The sequence below is a fragment of the Parasteatoda tepidariorum genome, chromosome 4, assembly GCF_982258835.1.
Source record: "Parasteatoda tepidariorum strain Cologne lab strain chromosome 4, Ptep-v5.0, whole genome shotgun sequence".
Classification (NCBI taxonomy): Eukaryota; Metazoa; Arthropoda; class Arachnida; order Araneae; family Theridiidae; genus Parasteatoda; species Parasteatoda tepidariorum.
In genome coordinates, this window is record NC_141758.1 from 28,200,426 (window position 1) to 28,219,450 (window position 19,025).

A 19,025-nucleotide genomic window follows, 5' to 3' on the forward strand; every position below is an offset into this window, starting at 1 on the left:
TAATTAAGTAATTAAAAAATTATTAAATTAATTCTGTTATGAGTTAGGTTTCTTTCAATTTTCAAATTTAGCTATAATATGAAGTCAAAGTTTATATTTTGTGAATAATTTTTTTATTGAATGATTAGTAAACATCGACTAGAGCAAATAAACACTGATAGAAAGAATGAGAAAGGAGTTTAGCTAGAGTTTTTCGCTTTTTCAATAAGAATTGGCTCATTACCGTAACTGCAAAATTTGGAAGAATTCCTTAGCATAAACAATATCTGTGTTTTAGATTGATCGAAAAGCTCGGTGAATATGCCCTTTGAGAACCTATAAGCTATCTTCTTGCAAAGATATGAAAAAATTAAATGTAAAAGAAAACAGCCCATGATAAAAAGAATAAAGGAATAAAAAAAAAATCAGAATAAGCCTGATTGAATTTGTACTTATAACAATAGCACAGTGGTTACTGCACTGTGCTGCTATTGAGGAGCATAAGGGCTCCATCCTACCTGCGGCTTAAAGCCTACCCAGCCTTGGATCATTGAATATCAGCGTGTTTGGGAAATTAAAAGCAGTTGTTGTGTGTAAGGTTAACTACAGTGCCATCGTCATGCCATCAGTCTTAAAATTGTGAAGCCTTAACCTAAGCTTAACTCCAGGTCAATAATTGGCATTTGTGCAAGAGCTTACCCTTTTAACGCATTTGTGTCTTATATCCTTTCCAAATAATGCTTTTTTCTCTTTCTAAAAAAGCTAAAACGTGGTCTTTATTTCTTGTGAATTTTATTTTTTCAGACCTAGCCTAAATCTAACTCCAGACCTAACCTAAGCCTAACTAAGCCAGCCTTAACCTAAGCCTAACTCCAGGCTAAGAATCGGCATTTGTGCAAGGGCTTACCCTTTTAACGCATTTGTGTCTTATATCCTTTCAAAATAATGTTTTTTTTCTTTCTAAAAAAGCTAAAAAGTGGTCTTTATTTCTTGTGAATTTTATTTTTTCAGAATAAAAATAGCTATGTTTACCACAATATATTAATAATAATTTACATTTGGAAACGAAATCAAAAAGCAGTAACTTCGAAGGAAATACCTAATAAGTTTAAACCATGATGCACTAATATTTGAGAGATACTATTTGGCCTACTAATATTGATTTCCAATGTATGTATGCCTAGGTTTAAACATACACGTTACTACAACTACTTTTTACATACGGATAATTAAGTACTTTGTGATAGGACATTGTTGGAGTAATATAAAAAGTAAATATAACAAATTTATGTTCCACAAAAATATGTGAATAATCACGAACTTTTATTAGTTCCAAAATAACACGCATAAATATATCTTTACAATATCGCCAATGATTTGATATCTGTAATTGCTGTTGCGCATGATTACTTTGAGACTAACATTTTCAACTACAATCGTTGTCAAAGCGAAGGAGCATCTAAAAGGAGCAATCAAGTTACTCGTAATAGTAACGGCTCATTTTAAATGAAAGCGGTACAGAATAGCGAAATCATCCTCTTAATCTCCAAGTCCAGTTTCGACAGTCGCCAAAGTGGCAAGCGAGTACCACACAGTGTAAACAAGACTCGGAGCAAAGAGATGAAAGAGTGGGGGTAAGGGAGAAGACTCTAGGGTGGCGGTCAGCGGTCATCGTAATCCATTCCATCCCCCACTAACTCCTCTCCTGACCACAGTCCACCTGCTTTTGCCACTTCTGCTCCGTAATTGGCCTTTCTGTCACGCTTGGCCCTTACTCTCTGCTCCTTCTAGGGTTGCCAGAAAAGGATTGAAAAGGATTAAAAGTGATCGCCCTTTTGGTGTACCTATGCTCTGTTACGGGTGATAATGTCCGCAAAATATGCATTTCGTTGGGGTTAATGAGGATTATAATTTTACCCGCTCGCGCTTTTGGCGTCAGTGGATTGCCAAGTCTTTTCGATAAATTATTTTAACTATGCATGAAACATATTTCGAGAACGCCGGGTTTGATGGCGATCGCCATACTTTGGGAGGTAATAAGCACTTGATTTACGAGTTTAAAAGCTCCGATCGAGGGGGTTTATAGTCCGAGAGAGAATTTAATTTTGTATTTTTCTCAATAATTACCTTATGGAAAACTTTTCGCTCCATTAATGCAAGTAATGATGAAAAAGCATATTTGAAGCCGTTCTAATTTTTGAGATTAGCTCAAAATGTGTTTTCTTTTTTGAAACATTTTTAAGCGTGTTTTTGGGATACAACACTTGCAACTTATCCCAACATTCACTCCATTAAGCTTCAGTTCATTTTTTTTTTCGTTAACTACATTTATAGTGATAGGCTTTCATTTTTATGCTAACATTTTCAAACGAAAAATAGGAATATTAAAAATGTATATTTAGATAAGGTGAAAACATACTGTAAAATAGCATGAAATGCGAAAAAATAAGGAGTTGCTTACATCAAACAAAGCCATAATAGATTGCTGTATCTTAAACCAACTTTTGCTCTTTATTTCATAAAGAATGTAATAGCAGATTAGGAAATTTGATGAGAAATACATTTTATATTTGCCTATTGTGTTATACACTTATGTTATAAAAAAATTGGTTCAACGTACAATGTAGTGTTGTGCTTTGTATCAATGTTTGAATCTTTCAACCTTGGAATATTTCAAAGATTTATAAATAGTTATAGGAATATACAATTTTTTACATGTTTTAACTGGAAGAGTCAACCGGGTTATATATTAAAGCTAACTGGCCTTCAAAAACATCTATTGCGCATATTTTGAACCGATTTAGAAAAACTAAGGTCTCAAAAACAAGGTTTTGTTAAGGTCTCACAAAAAACTTATTTATCTTTTATTAGTTAGCATTTTTCTTTTACGAAGCAAAGTTTTGGTAATTTTCTACCTCATGTTTGTTTTTGAAAGTAAATATTCTGAGGTTTTATTTTATAATAAAATTTATTGAAAGAACAACTTAGCAATTCGAATATAAAAAAAATTCTTCATAGCTTTCTTAGTGTAACTGAAATGGTCATATCAAACACTCTTCGTGGAAAAAAAATTTGGTTACTCTACCGTACTGTAATGATATTTCTGGTAAAAAAAAATCAAAATATACGGTATTTAAACCACTCATTTAGGAATTTTTCTGTACATATTGTAGCAGTTTACGGGACATTCTTGTTTTCAAAATCGTAGTTCTTATTGCCAAGCATTTTACGAAAAATACAAAAATGAAAAGAAAATTTAATTTAAATAAATGGTTTTTATTTCATGATCTTCATGATAAAATTATCACATTTTACCTTATTTACCAAATTTTATTACATATTGTAAAACCATATTTTATCATAAATTTTACCAAAATCATTATCAGAGTGCTTTGGGAAAAATTACCGAGCGTTTTGGTGTTCCTATAGAGTTAGAAACACTTTAAATGTCACCATATTTTGGTAGTTTTAAACATTTTTTCTCTCTCAGTACTCTCAATTCTTCCATATTTTTCAATTATCTGTGAACTTATTTTCCTTGAAACATAACAGATACATAATATTTACCTTTGGAAAAATCATAAGAGTTGAATAAATTTTATAAAATTTCTTAAGAACGTAAAATTAACGAGCTAAATTTTTCTGTGATTTCTGTTGGTGATTTGAAAATAAACAAAAATGATAAACAAAATTGTTTATCATTTTTGTTTATTTTTAAATACTTGTAATACTTGTATTCTCCACTTTCACAAAATTTCCCACGAATATTTCAATTTTTAAAGCTATGCACTTCCCTAAGTTATATTTTTGTTTGGTCCATTGCATGTCAAATATCTATTATGTTATTTGTTACTCTTAGTAGCTAAACTATTACACTCTCTATCAACTGTAAGTCACGTATTTATTACGTCATTCACCCACTGTCAATCAGTTATGTATTTATTACATTATCTGTCAGTTCTCAGAATTTATTGAATATCTTTAATAGCGTTTTGTAAAATTTATGAATTGCTTATAAATTGTGCCAATTTTATGAAGTATTAATTACCAATCTATAACGTTATATATCAATTATAAGCCACTTGTTTATTACGTTACGAATCTACTATCAATCATTTATGTAATTGTTACATTATTTATCTGTTGTCAGCACTTATAACTATTGAATAACATTAAACGCATCTCATAATATTTATGAATTGCTCATAAATTGCATCAATCTTTACGTAGTGTTAATTAATAACCTATAACGTTATCCATTATTCAAATTTTTATCAATTATTCCAAACATTTAGTAAATATTTATTATTTTTTAATATTTTATTTAATACTTTTAGAAAAAGTTTTGCATTGTAAGGTATGCAATTTTTTTACATCATTTTAAGAATGTAATTTTACATGACACATTACAAAATTTGAGCAAAATCGGTCTAATAGAGTGAGAGAAATCGAATTTCAAAAAAGTCGTATGCTTAAAATTCGATTTTTCAGAAACTATTTGACCTATTTTGCTTAAATTTTGTAATTTGTAACATAAAATTAAATTTTTTGAATGATGTGAAAAATTAACATTTAAAAGTTTATTATTATTGATTTCTATAAAAATTTTATTAACTAGAATTCGTGTAAATTGGAATATCTATGCATAAATTTCCCATTAATTGAATAGTGTTTTAAAGTAATAAAAATTTCTGATTTTCCGTTCCTAGAAAATAAATTCCTTAAAATTTCTCTTTCCAGATTTTTTTTAAATTTTTTTTTATTCGGCTACTGAATCAGTATATCACCCTAAATCAATAAAAAAAACAAATATTTTAATTTGAAGTATGTGATGCTTGAAAGTGTTACATAAATAAAATATTTTAACAAAATATATATATTATCATATAAAAATGTTAAAAGTAATAAAATATTTTTTTAAATAAAACACTTGCTGACGAAATGTGTTTTACTGCATAAAATTGCATGTATTAAAAAACCATTTTGTATTTGTTTAAGAGCATAAGTAGTTTAAGTTAAATAGTTATTTTTCTTAAAATAAATATATAATTTTTCATAATATTTAATATAATATGCAATGTTAAAATTAAAGAATAATTTAAATAAGAAATATTTTCAAGAAGCAGAACAATAAACTTGTGAATAATGAAATATTCTTACATGTTTGATTTCAACAAAATCAAATTAGGAAAAGTGGATTATTCAACGAATAAAATTTTTATACAATGAACTATAAAATATTTCGATATAAATTTTAAGTAATAACGTGTTTAACTTTTCGCAGCATTTAAAATTCAAATAAAAATACTTCCTTACAAAAGAATTTATCTAAATTTTCCTATAGCAAATAAAATATCAAAAAAATCTGGAACATATTATTATTTTTTTAAAATAAATATTTCAAAACAGTTTATTTATGTACATAGAAAAGCAAATTTTACGATTTTAAACTCGTTTAAACTGAATATCTTTGTATGTAAATGTAAAATTCTAATATATGCTTTAGCGATTTTATTCCAGACAAAAATGAAAAATATACAATTTAAATGCTGCAAAACAAACAAAACCATTTATGCTCTTTACCGACTTTATTTCTTTCCTTTGAAAGATAAAAAACAACAATATAAAACATAGTTTATGTTTGTTATTTTTATTCCCTTTTTCAAATTAAATTTGCAATACGATTTAAAAGTATGTGAAATAAAACTTTCAAGAGAAAGCTTAAAAAATGTGGTAAAAATCTCGTGAACAAAGACTTTAAAAAAATGAAATAAAATATTTCAGAATCGTAGGTTTTTGTGGTAATTGACATATTGTAAGCTTACACAATTTGATTGTAATTGCATTGATAAAAGTCTTGAGAACGTAAATATTGCAACATTGATTATGAGTTTAGATGACTTTCGTTTAAAACACTCAAAGCACCTGAGTAAATATTCTGATTCAATAGTTATAATTCCCATTTCTCATCAAAGTAGCTGTAGAAATGGTATTTAAATGCGTTTAACTTCATGCATATGCTCTTTGAATTTGTTTGAAGTTAGACATTAAAAAAATATAAGATACTATAAGTCAAGAAAGATACATAACTAGAAAATATTAAATATTTATGAAAGCAATAACATAATAGAGGAATCTACATATTATTTTAAATATTAAATTTATAAATTTACGATTTTTTTTTATTTTAAAATTTTAAAAAAATATATCTTATTTGATTTTAGTGTCGCTCCAAGTTTTACGAAAAAGTCTACATTTGTATTACATCGGAGGTTGCATGTTGAATTTTTGAATGGGTAAAATTAACTTTTGTAAATAGCTTTTAAAATGTAAATAATTTTTTTAATCCACACACTTAGAAGTAGAAATATAATAAGTATGAGAAAATAAATCGCAAAATAATATTAATTCTGAAAAAATACATACATAGAAATGAGTTTTTTACAAAACGGAAAAAAAATTTGGTTTTTTTTCAGGATATTTTTTAAAAAAATCGGGTAGTAAGAACCAAAATATACAGCATTAAAACCATTCATTTCATTCATTTAGTTTTGGCAGTTTTTCCGTTTTTATAGTAACGGTTTACCTGAAATTCCGATTTTCAAAATTACAGCTTCTTATTATTGAAAATTTAGTAAAAAATAAGGTTCTGTTGCGTGAAATGGTGTTTTTTTTACGAATACTACACCATTTTCATAAATGATGCGAGTTTGTAATAGTTACTCATGACTAGTCATGAGTAAGACTAGTCATGAGTAACTATTAGGTCAGGTTTAGTCGATCTTCCGCCAGTGCCCTTTATGCTTATTCTGAAATTGGCGAAAAACGGGCATGTGAAGAAAAGCCAGAGTTTTGAGAAAATGAAAAGCTTTCGTGGTCTAATTTTTTAATTTTTAAAAACTTTCCCCAATACTGCAGTATCTGATGTAATGCAAATTTGCAAAAGATAGTAATAGGGCACTGATTTTGATATTTTTTGTCTAGTTTGAAAAATGTCATCGGATTGGCGACTTTAAAAAATATTTCATAACTTTTGAAGAATTTTAGTTATTTATTTGTTTCAAAGCACAGTTATTTCTTCATATCAAGATGGTACATACAGTTTAAAATTATAGCATTGCTTCAAGGATAAGGAGCTTAAACTGTGTATTTTTAATTCTTCTTGGCGAAAGAACTTCAAAAAACTATGTTAAGATATCATGATAGAATCAGAAAATTTTATCAAGTTTGACGGATTTTATTCCATATTAAAATAACCTTTTTTTGTTCTTAAATTTACCGAAACCATTTCCAAAACGCTTTGATAAGAATTACCGCACTTTTTGGCCATCCCATAGATCCACAAACGTGGTAAATTTGACCATATTCCTGTAGTTTGGATATTTTTTTTCTTAGTGTACTTGTAATATGTAGTGTCCCACCCCTGGTGAGGTTAGATAAAAAAAAACTTGCTCGTAAAATTGCTTAGTTAAGTTTTGGAATGCGAATCCACAACTTATATTGGCCATATTTCTTTTCTTAATCACTTAAGTGGCTTTTATAATCACTTTAATCATCAAGAAAACTACATATAGTTATCTTTTATTGCTTTTCTTTGTTTTTTAATATTATTTTCCGTATTTATAAATAATTAACTAAAACTTTTAACTTCCCTTAACATTTGTGTGTTCTTCGAAAAAACCTTTGTAATCAGATTTCCTGGGTTTTTATTCCTGGCAATGACAGATTACTCCGAATTATTTAACATTGTTTTTTTTTTAAATAAATTCTGTAAATGGTTATGTAATGGATCATGCGCTAGAGTCCCCCTGCAGTCAGGCTAACCGTGGAAGGTTTACGTGATTCTCCTCCCCATGTAACGCAAATACGGGTTAGTTCCATCAAACAATCCTCCACGAAGGTAACATTTTCCTCAATATACTTGATCCAGGAATTTTCAAAATTGGATCGGCTGTAACTATCAGCTAGCCGTTATCTCCAAATTGGGTCAGCTGTTCAACGACAGTTATTAAATAAAATGAAACAATTGCGTGGTTAGAGCCACGGTGTCTTCGGTGATAGAACGTTCTAATGAGGTGACCCAGGTTCAAATCCCAACAACGATGACTGGTTGATACGAATTCTGCCCCCGGCTCGAACCGGCTACAGTGCTGACGTAAAATATCCTCAGTGCCGGATCATTGGTTAGAGTCCCTTCCTCAACGAACTAACCATGGGAGATTTTTCTCACCGTACCGCATATGCGGGTCAGCTCCAAAAAGTTTTCCCCGAAAGATAGTTTGCCTCAATACTTGATCCAGACCTTGTCTTCTGGGTTGGGTTCAAAATTGCAAGACTGCGCAGTTAAACATTGATGGTTGTAAACTCAGAATTGGGTCGGCTATTGAACGCTGCTTGTAAATAGAATCGCATGGTCTCCAAATCATACTATGTTTAAATAAATTATTCTTTATTTATTCCATTTTCGATTCTATTCACAAACTTTCTCATCACATTATACATGTCTCAGTACATATGTTACAATTTATTAGAACAATAAAATTTACTATCACTTTGTTACGTCTGAAAAACTCCTCTCCAATACAAACGGTATATTTTACTCTATGTAAATTATTCAAATCCCTCGAAACTAATTATGTTCATTTTTATGAACATCATTAAAATCATCTTTCTCGTGGTATCATTAACCTCTATTTCACAATTCATGCAATTCAGGAGTTAACCACTCAACTCTCCTGACGCAGTTCATCACAATCTATCAAGCTGAAATTTTTCTAAAACTTCGACAAACTGTTTTGGTTTAGAGAGGTGATTAATTTGATTAGTTCTTAACCTTTAGGTTCGGGGAGGACATAATAATTGGCCGATCATTAGCGATGAATAAGTGATTACAGATTCATTTTCCTGGAGGAAATTTCCTCTCTGCCCTGCCTATCCATACACAATTAATAGGCTCCTCGCGTGAGAAGGATTGAAATATAATATATCAATAAATTTATGCTACTCATTAATTTGTTTTTACCCAGGTTTTCATATTCTAAATAATATGAAAAAGAAACATATCAATGATTTTAAGGGAGCAATTTTGATTCATGATGTTATTATATGTTCGGCATGAATTGTTTTTCGTATCCGTTAAATATTTTAAGGAATTAGAATTTGATACTAACTGATTACCGGTTCTTCTTACACTCTAAAAAATTCCAGATCAAATTATGGATTGATTAATTAATACCATTTTATCGAAAAACCGCAAAATTTTACACCGTAATTTTTCAGCGATACTTATTTAATTACAGAAATTCAGTGATTTTACAGTAAAAATTATTTTACATAAAAATTGCGCTCTAAAAATTTTTTTGTTCAGTCAAATTTTACGGTAAAAATGGATTTTATGGTAAAAATTAATGGTTACGTAAGGGTTGGCACTTATTTTTTAATAAAATTATTATTTGAATCCTAAGAATTATTGTTTCAACGAAAAATGACACACATAAATTGGAGAATGCTGAAATTTCCTGTGATTACTTAATGGCCCATGGCCCACGTTGCTAATACTAGTAAAAAATTAAATAACTAAAATTTTCTTCAAATAAATAAATGAAATAACGTTTAGAAATATCACCATGGCATTGAATAATTACTAAATGAAAAAAAAAGTTGTTTATTTATATTATTAAACTGTTTACTAAGAGCCGTATATACCGTAAAATTTCGAGATCAAATTACGGTATAAATTAGAGGCACATTACGGTATAAATTACAGGCACATTGCACAAAATCCCATCTGCCGTAATTTTGTTTAGTAGTATTTATTTAACTAAAGTGATTCAGTGATTTTCACAGTAATTATTACTAAAAAATTATGTTGTATCAGTTTTTGTGTTCCATAATATTTTTCGGTAAAAAGGGATACAGTAAAAAGAACCAGAGCCTTGAATGCCGGTACTTTAAACAGTAATTTAATGATGTTTTAAATCGTAATTTGATCAGAGCAGAATTCCCAAGGTAAAAGAATTTAGAGTTTTATTTTTTTCCTGAAATAATTTCCTCTTTCCGAATTTCCAGTTTTTTCCCACATTTATTAAAAGTTTTTGAAAGCATTGATATTATAAATATCCATAAATTTCATAACTCTTAAGAAATAACTGCATGCTGAAATCGAGAAATCAATAAATGGATGTAACTATAACATCAAGTTTATTTTTTAAAAATGCTTTTGAATAAAATTTTCTAAAAATATTTTTATTAGCATGATAAGGAAATGGATTAAAATTTCCTTATTCAAGATATTTAATCAAGTAATGTGCAATATATAATGTGTAATACATAATTACGGTATCTCAGTTTTTGTTTTATAGCATTTTCCGGTAAAAATGGATATTATAGTAATAAGATCAGACACCTTGCGTGCCGGTAATTTAATGGTGTTTTAGACTGTAATTTGATTAGAGTAAAAATGTTTAGGTACCAAAATGTAGAATTTTATTTTGTTTTCTTTCCCAAAATATTTTCCTGTTTTTGAATTTCCAAGCTTTCTATTTTTTTCACATTTATCAAAGGTTTCGGAAAGCATTGATATTACAAGTATCCATAAATTTCATAACTCTTAAAAAATAAATGCATGTAAAATCGTGAAATCAATAAATGGATGCAACTTTAACACCAAGCCTATTTTTTAAAAGTGCTTTGGTGAATAAATTTTTCTAGAAATATTTTAATTTAGCATGATAAAGAAATGGATTAAAATTTCCTTATCAAAGAGATTAAATCAAATAATGTGTAATATATAACCTTCAATTGAAATGAAAAAAAATGTATTCAACTTTTTACTGTATAATTGTTTTCGTAGTTGGAAGGCTTTAAAATTTCTATTTTGCCTACCTGCATTTAACAACAATATTTTACTTTTCTCTAATTTGCATTTTAAACTAAAAGTTACAGGGTATTCATTTAAAAAAGAAAATTTTTCAGGAAACATTTTTGTGCACACAAAAAATTTGTTAATATAATTTTTTTTAAAATTTTAGTATAGAATAACTTTTTTAAAAATTTTAATACAGAATAACTTTTTTTTAACGAGAAAATTCTTGCTAAGAGATCAAAGGCATGTTTGTTAACGTTCATGAAAAAAAAAATTTTTTTAAGTGTATTATTTTGCATATCTACGGATTAAGCATTAAAGCTAGCTTTCTAACTGTAGTTTTAAATAACTTTTATAACTATCATAATATTATATGATTTTTATTATTTTATTTTAAATCTCTGACTGCTTGCTAGAAAGCTTTTTTAAATGTACCATACTTTAAAAAATAATTTTTATTCAAAAATTATGTTTCGACATATTTATTTAAAAATAGCTAATTAAATATAAATGATCGGATTTAAATATTTTTCTTATCTTCATTTGTTTGAAATAAAAAATTTTAAACATGAACAACAACACTCTTATCATCTCAAAATGCAGCACTTTATTTTGAAGATGTCGAATTATTAATGATAAGTCGGCATTTATTTCCTTTTATAAATATCGCAATTTAAATGTTTTTATTTCTTGATCGAATTTAATCCCGGCATTATTTATATCCTACTTTAAAAGTTAAAAAAGCTTTTGAAACATCGGAAGCATATTTAACAAAATATTAATCTTAGAATTAGTTTTTAAAGACGAAATTAAATGTACCTTGATTAATTTCCAAAGTATCTTTAAGAAATAACTAAAAATAAAAATGCTGCTATGACTAATGAAACACTTGAAATTCGAGAAAGAAAACTTTAATTAAGAGGCAATGGTTAAAAAGAATTTATGAAAGCCTGTGCTGCATTCCAGTAGGAGGAATGTTTTTCCCTCTCCAAATAAAAAACAACTTAAAGTAGGGATTTTTTTCCCCTGTGTGCAAGAAGAATGTAAAATGGAATTCTGCTTTTGATGAATGAAATTAAGAGTGGAATTTCTCGCCAAAAAGTAAATAAAAGTCAAATAATATGCTGACGCTAACATAGTTGTGGCAAATCCCAGCTGTACTTTTTCTCATAATAATAAAAATAGAATTTAAAATGAAATTTCAGCTTTTTCCTTTTTTTGGTGAATTGTTTAAATACATTTGAAAGGAGTAAAGCTAAGTAAATGTTGCCTTTTAAGATGGGAAAAATTTTAAATTAAAAAATAAATAATGATAGATTTTAAAAAAATTGAGTTTGATACAAATTTAGTGATAGTCTCATTATTTTTGGTTTGAACTTTTTGACTATAATGTGAGTATTTTTTTAAAAGAAAATAATTCTGGTCCTAGTGGGCCTGGTGGCCGAATGGTCAGCGTGCCTGACAACGAAGTCTATTTTTGTGGGTTTAAATCCCATTCAGGGCATGAAAGTTTCCTTCTGTGTGTTGTTGTTCTTTGTTGTGTGAATGGTGCCCACCCTATGAACAGGTATTTGTGGCGTGGGTAATGCTGTTCGCCTCCGTGACTTAGGTCACAGGTGCCGACCGGTTAACACTAAATGAGCAGAATTTCCAGTGCCTTCCGAGGCGATGAACGAGGGCTCAATGCCGGCTATGAAATTTAAAAAAAGAAAATTTCGCAAAATTTATTTTAAACGTAATGAAGTGGCTATAAGCTAGGGCAATAACTTTAATCTTATATTCAAATTCAAAATTTTCAGAATTTTTGATGAAATTTTATGCATTTTGAAGGGTTAAAAGCTGATTTTTTCATATTTAAGGATTAGATAAAGTGCGTTTTGAAGAATCTCACACACTCTCAAAAAATATTCATCCAACTTCAAGCTTTAATGCCTTGATTCATAATAAGGTGCAAATTTTCTGCAACATTAATAAGGTGTGAAAATAGAATAATGCTTCCATTTACGTTAAATCATAGTGTGGTGCAAGCAATTTTAAGAAACACCTTATAATAATTTAAATTAGTAAAATTTTAAGGTATCAGTAAGGTTATAGTAATGATTTTATGGTCACTAATAAATTTCTTTAACATCGTATTTTTAAAGGTCAGGTAAAAAAAAAATTCTTTAATTTTAGAAAGTGTTCTTTAAAAAAGAAGCTGGAGAAAAATGGGTTAATATTCAAGTAATTAGAATATGTATATTTCTTTCTTTACTCTTAAACAATACACTCTTTGAAAGTTTCAATCACGTGAACTATAAAATTATTCAAATTTCCTGTAGCTTTAAAATTGTGTTAATTTAGACCATTGTATCGTCTTTAAAATTGATTGCACCATACTATGGTATGACTTAAGCAGGAATATGATTCTATGTTACACCTTTCTAACATTACTAAAATATTGCACCCTATTATGATCATATTTCAAATATTCATTGAAGACTTTTATTTTATTTTATATTTTAATCGGCGTTGAACAGCAAACATCAATTCTGTGGATATCAGTGCTTAATTTCGAAGCCTTGTGATTCTGATCAAAACCAAGAAGACAAGGGGTACCTTGGATTGTAACATACTTGTTTTCGTAAAAGACTTTTTAATGGAACTAATTCGTATTTGCTTCATGTGATGAGGAAAAACCAAGTAAACCTCTCACGGTTACTCTGATGGTAAGGGGATTCAAACTCATGATCCGTCTACGTTAACACTGTGGTTGGAGCTAGCAGGGAGCAGAATTCGCATCAACCAGCCATCATAGGGATTTGAACCCGGGTCACTTTATTGGAAGATGGACACCCGATCCCCTGGACCACCATGGTTCTTTATTTCCGGTGAGATCCTATAGCAGAATTTCAACCAGTCAACTCCGGGTCACTGTATTGGGATTCAACTGGCTGTCCTCTGCGCCACGACACCTCAATGCCGAAACCCGTGTTCGAACCAAGAAAGTATTCCATCGGTGCGCAGTCGAACCAATAGTTATATGAACCAGTAGTTGATTTTTTTTGTGAAGGATCTGAGAACCAATTCTTTTCTGAGGTTGTATAAGATTCTTTACAAAACATTTTCACCAAAATTTAACTTGCAACGTTAGACATAAGAAATTTTATGAATTTAAAATGAAACAAAAATGTTTTTTTAATATTCATTAGTGACTTAACAAATGGAAATAAGTACCTCAAATACCCATACCCTATCCATACAAGACACTGAATAGAAAAAAAAATTGAAAATAAGCTTTTTTCGGCAAGTTTTTATATAGCTTTATAAGCTCTCTTGGTGAAAAAATTTTGACACGTTATTCACATTATTTAAATGTTAGCTGATATTAAAAAAAAACTTGTTTGGATTTCACAAAATCTAAATCTACAGCGAGTCCATTAAGTCTTTCAAGTAAAGCAAATTTTCTACATTTAGTCATTTATAATGATTCAAAATCCTTGGCGATGGTAATTTTATTTCAATAATGAAAGAACATTTTCCCTCTTTTTGTGCTTCACTTTTGGCGTCTTAATGGTCTTCGTTTTAGATTTCTCTGGCTTAATCAGCTAATGCTAAAAATGGAAATTTACTCTCTGTGAAGTCAAGATCGAAAAGGCAAATGGCTCTTATTTTGCCATTTTCGCCATTATTATATGTTGGTGCTTAAAATTCCCCTCCCTTATTACTGGTATAGTGTCGGCTTACTATTTAAGAATTTACATTTCTATTTCTTGTAGATATATGATATAATTTTAGATACTAAATAGAACTAATTTTTATTCAAAAAACATGCATCACAGCTCTACATGCATGACAGCTCTCATTAATCATTGAGAGCAGCGTTTATTTTATTTTGTATAAATATATTTAAAAGTGTTTTATCTTCTTTTTTAAAAAAATGTGGCTAAATAGTTCGGTTGTGTATCTGGTAGGGGTTTTTCTAAAATAGTGCAACAATTAAGAAAATTCATACTGAGAAAAAAAGTATGATCGCAACTTCCAGAATATTTTAAAATTTCCGATGTTTCTCACTCAATAAGAATATTAGAAAGATCAGTAATTTTTGCCGAAGAGCTTTGTTAATGAATTTAGTAAAATAACAATAAAATGTGAACTGTTACCGGAAAAATGGAGCGGAAAAATTGCCAAATGTATGGCTTAAATGCCATGCACTTTAGTTTTATTACCAAAATTATTATTATTTTTTTATAATTTTTTAAACCAGAAATGTCATTACCAAACAGTACGATAATTTTACCAGAATTTCTTTCCTACATGCAAAATTAGATATAAGATTATTCAAGTATTGCGAAATGTTATTAAGATTTTTTTAGTTAGCTTGTTTATGATTTGCATAAATTAAAAATTGATACAAATCGTAAACATCTACTCTACTCCTCTTTTGGTCTTCGATTTCATTCAGGTCAATGGGTTCATAAATCTGATCTGACTTCGTCAGGCCAAAATGAATTTAATTGAGTTGAATTTACACAATTTTTTAGATTGTTTTGAAACGAGTCTGGATAATTTTTACATTTAAAATTAGTTTAGCATCTAAATTGAAAATAAGTTAGGATAATTTTGTATTTATTTTTACTTATCATTCAATTAAAAATAAATAGAAATTTTCCCAATTTTTCGCATTGTTTTAAAATGTGTTAATTTTTTTCATTTAATTTGAATTTACCACTTATGTAAATTCAAAACATATTTAAAATTTCACAATTGTTATGATTTTTAAGAATATGTTAAGATTAGTTTTAAATAACTCGTGCTTATTATTTGTTTAAATTTAGTATTAATCAATAAAAGCGTTAAATATATTTGAAGAGTATGTTAGATTTTTTAAATTATTTTGAATTAAGTATTTGCATAAATTCAAAATTGATTTCACTTCATGTAATTATACAAAAAGGTCAATACATGTTAGGACATTTTTTGTATAATTTAAATTTATAATTTGTGTCAATTCAAAATTAATAAAAATTACAATTTATTATTAGTAAAAATAACAGAGAAAGAAAAGAAATACCCGAAAACTTTTTTAATATTTTTAATATTCTTATAAATTATAAATATTTTCAGATTTATTTTCTAATAATGCGTATAAAGGTAGTATTTCAAATAAATAAATGAAGAATCATCTTTTCATGAACAATGTAAAGAAGTATATTTCTAATAACAATGATTATTTAAATAAACATAACAAACTTTTTGCAACTAGCTGTTTTCATGAAATAATTTTGTAACAAATATTATAAGTTCTCCTTTCATCATTAGTATCAAATTATAAGTTTTGTTTAAAAACGCAGTAAATGGATTTGATAATTTTGCATAAAAAACGCATGCTTTAACACATGAGATTTGATAATTGTTTAACAAAATACGAGATTAATTTTTTTTTAAATGATTCACAACTTCAATTTATTTATTTTTTACCTTATATTTACAGCAGTTTTAATGGTCTTGAAAATAATGTTTTTTTTATTATCATATTTCATTTTTATAATATATTATTATTTCATAAAATTGAAATTTTAATCATTAATAAAACAATCATGTACAAATTTTTCTCATTAGTTGCGCATCATACACCAGTCATTTTATTTTATAATCCTGTTTAAAGCTTTTTTAAAAAAGGGCTTTTGCAAATCTTTCATTCATTTAATTTCCAATTTCTATAATCTTAAAAGTAAATTGGATTTAATCATGTGCAATAAGTTGGGTTTGTAAAGAGGTTAACTTCTAAATATTTCAATTGAAAATATGAAAAAATTACTAAGTCTTTGAACCAAAATCTCAATTTCGCAATTGAATTCATAAAAGAAATATGTATTCAGAGTTTTTATTCAAATACAATCAAACTATTTGCTTTAATACCACCGCTTTAAAAGATTTTTTTTTATCCTCTGTCATCAAATCAAAGAAATTACTTTGGAAATTAAATTATTAATTTTATCTTCAGAAAACTTAAAGAATAAATACAACAATTTTAACTCAAAATGTATAAAAAAAGTACTTCAATTCATTTGGAATTAAAAAAGAAGAAAAATAATTCCGATTTAGTACGTCTCATTAAAAGGGGGCACTTTATTGAAATGCATCTCGATTTTTTTTCCAGTTTTTTTTATTTACTCGTTCGTTATTATTTTCAGTCAAAAATTTCTCGAGTTCTTAACATTCCACCTCCACCATCTACTTCATTTCATCATAAAACGTGCCTAGTTTTTAAATCACTTCATATTTTACCTTTCCTAGTTTTTTTTTCTGAGTTTTATTTTATATCTTCCCCAATTTCTTCATCGTCTTTCTATTTGCTTTATATACCGGTGATATTTTTTTATTTTATTTTCGTTATTATTTTTTCTTCTTCTTCTTCTTCCACCTCTACAACTCCACTCGACTCCACTCCGACTCTTGGACTCCGAGAATCCATTTTTCTCGGAGCATACAACTTTTCCACCATCCCCCTCTTCTTTCTTGTTGGTCCTTTCCCCCACCTCCCAGCTTCACATCCCTTTTTTTTCATCTCTACAGATTCCCAGTAAACTTCCCCCCAATCACTTCCACCCCTCTAAAACCATCCCCCCACTCCAGAATTCAGCAGATGGAAAAGCGTCATGCTTTCGGGATGAGAAGCGCAAGAGGCAAAAAAGAAGAAGAGGAGGATCCCGGATGAAGGATGCTGAGAAAAGGATGCTGAAGAGAACATAAAATGAGGAGAAGCAAAAAAGAATGGGGGAAAGAAAATTGTAGAAACCGCGTAATAGCGCTCGCTTCATCTTTGTTTTGGATTCATTCCTAGGGGGGGGGAGGATTGTTGGAAAGGGGGGAAGTGAGGAGGCGTTTCTCATATTAACTGCAGAAATGTAACATGATTTATACCATTCCATTATTTTTTCGCTTTATTTGTTTCTAAGCAATGGCTAATGTTGAACTAGCTTTTTAACGTTAGCCTCGGCGAATAATTATGCAAATAAAGCGAAATACGTTACTTCATTAAGTCTTCCTTAGGGTATATAAATTGATACGCGAATTATATTTATCAAGATAAGAATGAAATTCAAACATTGATTAAATATATTTTAATGATAACGTTACTTTTTTTTGAAAAAAAAAACTTATTTTGTATATAAATATGACGTATAATCGAAGTAACAAAATTTTATGTATACTTAATAATTTTTTCTGCTTATGCTAATAATTTTTTTGTTACTTTTCAATTTATACTTTTTCCTTCAATGTGCAAAAGTAGAGTATATACTTATGCCGCAATTTATAAAAAACTTTTTTTGACACTGTTTGATAAAAATCAGTGCAAGATTTTTCTATCTCAGCGTTTTTACTCTCTTAGGAACATTAATAATTACAGAATAATGAAAAAATTTTTTTACCAAATTAAAAAAACTTCATTCGTTTAAAAAATATATAGATTACAGATACAATATACAGATTTAACAGATACCTTTTTCAAGATTTGCCAGACGTGAATAAATAAAAACAAAAGTGATTTGAAACATGAAACGTATAGTTGCCTGCAAAAAATGGAAAATAAAGGTGTGAAGTAAAACTAAAAAAATAGCTTTGTTTCTAACTTTTATTTTCCATTTTACTTTTTATATTTCAAACCACTTCTGTGTCTTCACATTCATAACAGACAGGTCTTAAAATTAGGCCCCTGTTATTGAACGCTTGAAACTAACTTTTATTTCCATTCCTTATATTTTTGAAGTGAAAGAAGATTTTTAATTCACTAATATCTTTCCACTTCTGTTCTTGGGATTATTTATTTAATAAAAAAATTCTTTTTGTTTTATGAACCTTTTCTTAGGATTCAAACAAGCTAATTTCATCAGTTTTTTTTCCCACAGAATATTTACATATACAAATTAACACTGTGATAACTTTTAATGCATATCCTTGGCAAAAAAAAATTTTCAAAACGAATTATGAACTGAGAACTTTCATTTTTTTTTTTTTAAAATTTCATCAACTGCACTGCAGTGAATCTACCACCACTATATTACAATTCTAATTCACTAGTATATATCACCATTTAACTCAATTCGTTGATGGGGAACCTTATCATAGATCAGTGTTTCCCAAACTTCTGACTTTTGTGTACCCTTTCTAAATTTTTCGAAAGGCTGTGTACCACTAA

General features: G+C 28.4%; 1 protein-coding gene across 2 annotated transcripts in view; it reads left to right on the forward strand.

Moving 5' to 3' along the window:
- Nucleotides 1-19,025, forward strand: part of LOC107454609 (uncharacterized) — a 127,380-nt gene that overhangs the window by 15,814 nt on the left and 92,541 nt on the right. The window lies entirely within an intron of this gene.